This window comes from Aptenodytes forsteri, unplaced genomic scaffold (assembly GCF_000699145.1).
Source record: "Aptenodytes forsteri isolate BGI_AS27 unplaced genomic scaffold, ASM69914v1 Scaffold137, whole genome shotgun sequence".
In the NCBI taxonomy this organism is placed as follows: Eukaryota; Metazoa; Chordata; class Aves; order Sphenisciformes; family Spheniscidae; genus Aptenodytes; species Aptenodytes forsteri.
This window is the reverse complement of record NW_008796221.1, coordinates 3918873-3921945: the sequence shown is the minus strand read 5'-3', so window position 1 is coordinate 3921945 and position 3073 is coordinate 3918873.

The following is a 3073-nucleotide window of genomic DNA, read 5'->3' as shown; positions in this document are numbered from 1 at the left end:
ATCGTAAAACAAACATCAGACAAACAGTAACAAGACAACTGACTGAAAAGGAATGGGAATATGCCATCTTCATTGCACAACGCTATATTCTTCCACTGCAGTCTAAAACGTCCTCATCTGAACTCTTACCATTCGTCACCGCAAGGCTGTAAGCACAAGACATTCCCTGTTTGTGTTACCATCCCTGCCCAGCCCGTGTGAGTCATTTACCTCCTAGCTGCCTGTTGTACATCACTGATGCCTTAACTTCACCTCTGTGCATAAATTTCTTCCTTCTCCTCATAGGTCCTTTGGAGGTCACTGCATGCGGCAGCAGTACAGATGACATTGGCTTCACTAGTGTTGTAGGCAGAACCACCCTGCCTTTGGCCCAGCCGTATGCTCTCCCTTCACTGCAGAGCGGCTGAGCACAGTAAGACCTGTTCCCCCACGCAGGGCAGCTCATCTGCCTGTGCTGCCCCTGTGTCTGGCAGGAAGGGACTGAAGGCAGAAGCATGCCCATGTGGAAAGTCCTTGGCTGAACATGTCAGCAAGCTACACCCACTCCAACCAAACCAAGCCAAATGGCAGATATTTTCTCTTTCTAGAGGGAAGCAACCAGCTTCTCTGCTTTCCTCTCTCTCTTTCTTTTCTCTGGGAGAAAACAAACTTTACAATGGGCTTTTCTTAGCTTAAGCCCACCAAGTGAGTGCCCAAGAGCCACATCTCCCAGGAGTCCCTTGCACTGAGGCTCCCAGTGAGTTCCATCTCTCCCTGTTGGAAATAAGTTGTTGTGCCCTCACTAGAGCTGGCATTTCGGGTTTCTTCCTAACCAGTGAAGGGTCAAGACCACCTGCAACTTAGCAAATACGGTCCCGCCCCCATGGCCAGTGACTGAGGAGGGGGAGGGCAGTGCCGCCACCAGCTCCAAAGTGTCAGTTCATGCTTCTACCCACCCATACAGATTTTCTGGAAAACTTTTTAATCCAAGGAGGCTTTTTTGAGTTTTTGGTATTATACTAAATGTATTTAAAACTTATTAGTAGAGGTCTAACTTTTTAAATTTGCCATCTTTCAACTTAAAGCTAGAGGTTTCTTAAAGCATTCAATTTGCTCCAGAAAATCTGAGTGTTGAAGCTAATTAATACTGCTGACTGCATACCCTTCAACTTCATATTGTTCTCCAGAAACTGTGACTTCTCCTTTTTTAAATATCATTTCCCATAAGTCAGAATGCAGTTCTACTGGTATGCTTTTCTTTCTCATTTTTTGAATTCAGTATAACTTGATCCCCATCTCATGTTACTGGAAAAGTATTTATGTTTCATAACCATTTGGCTCCTTTTACTGAACTTGATAATATTTACTGTATCCCTTTTGCTAATATCTTGACTAGGATCTTTACATCTGAATTTAATAATAACTTTGTCCTGTACTCTGCTTTCCTGTGTCAGGGATTATTATCTTATGAGCTTGAACAGAAGCCGGCTCATTGGCTCCCCAACAGATCCGCTGGTGCTGTGAGGGTGCAGAGTTTTACCATCCTCCATGGTGATATTCTGGCAGATAATATTCTGTCATAGATACTCCATTGTGTCTAATAACTGGAGTGACAGTAGCTTTCATTTAAGAGTTTTCAAAGATTTTTACCTGAGAAGCCGTGGAGAGAAGGTGGCTGCACAAAAGCAGAGGGTTTGAGGAAAAAGGCTAGGCTGGGGACGAGGGAGGATTTTAACACCTTTGAATTGATGTCCAGCACCACACATTGCAGGCTCAGTATTTCTGATACCACTCACGCAGCCCTTCATGCTTGGGATGGTTATCTGATTCAGATAGCAGGAAAAATAAAGTATGGAAGTTCCTCAAATCTATCCAATGTACAGCTGAGAGAAGGGAGAGCGCAGGGCTGATTGAAAGGTTCGACAAAAGCACAGGCAGTGCTTGTGCTCCTGGGTACACGTATAAAGTAGGGAAACATTTTGCAGAAAATGGAGTCAGGAAGATGAAAAAAATGCAAATTAAAATGGAGTCAGGAAGATTCAGCATCAGCCGCAGCATCAACAGCCACCCTGTGAAGCAACGCATGTTCCTCAGTGCTGATTTCAGACCAACCTCGTATGTGAGAGACCTGTACGATTGCAGCCTTAAGATGTCAGCAGTCTCACTGGTCTGTGCTGTGCCCCTGACTCACTTATCCAGATAAGTGAGTTTTGCCAGTCACCCCCAGCTGTAACCCCTGGCAGAGGCAAGCTGGAAAGTTGTTGGAGACCCCAGGTCCACATCTGAGCTCCTTAACTCGAGCCGTCTGCTCAACTCTGGCAAAGCCTTGGCTCAAAATGCGGTGGGCTGCTGATGGGCAGCTCTGGCACAGGAACCTCTGACAGACGGAGCTCTCGCACGGAGCCTGTCCTCAGCAAGAGAAGTCACTCTCTTTGCTGTTCTGCTCCTCTCTGTCATGTCATGTCCAGAACTGGATTTAGGTACTTACATGACACAGTTTAAGCGGTGACTTGGTGTGATGTGAAAGCTCTGCCAGCGCTCATTTTGGATGATACATGTAGTTGTAGCACATATATGCTAAAATCATGTTGTCAATTGTCAACCATAAACACACAAATATTTTGCATTTCCATACCCTAAAGATCTTAAATTACTTCAGGCACTAAAGAATGAAAACATACGAGAGCCTTGTGGGTAATTCTGGCGAGCAACATTGTTCTCCACATCCCATGGATGAACGAGAGACAGGTGGAGACAGAAAGCCAAAGACCTTCCTTGCAATCACACTGCAAGTGTAAAGAACACCCAGATCCATCAGCTCCAAAGTCTCCTCATAACAATTCTTTGTCTTCCTGTTTTATTTCTAAGGGACATGAAAAATAAGAAGGAAGAGGACACGCTCTCTAAAACTCCTGGATAGACGGTATAGCTTTCCCCTGAGCCTGTTTTCCTCACCCCCATCACCACAGCAGCTCAGGCTCCTTGAGGCGGGGACCTTCCTTGTCGCAGCAGGGATGCGCTGTCACCCCCCTCCTGGTGGCACCCAGGCAGCGAGGCCCTGCCCCACACCGCACAGGTCCCTGTAGCGGGACGA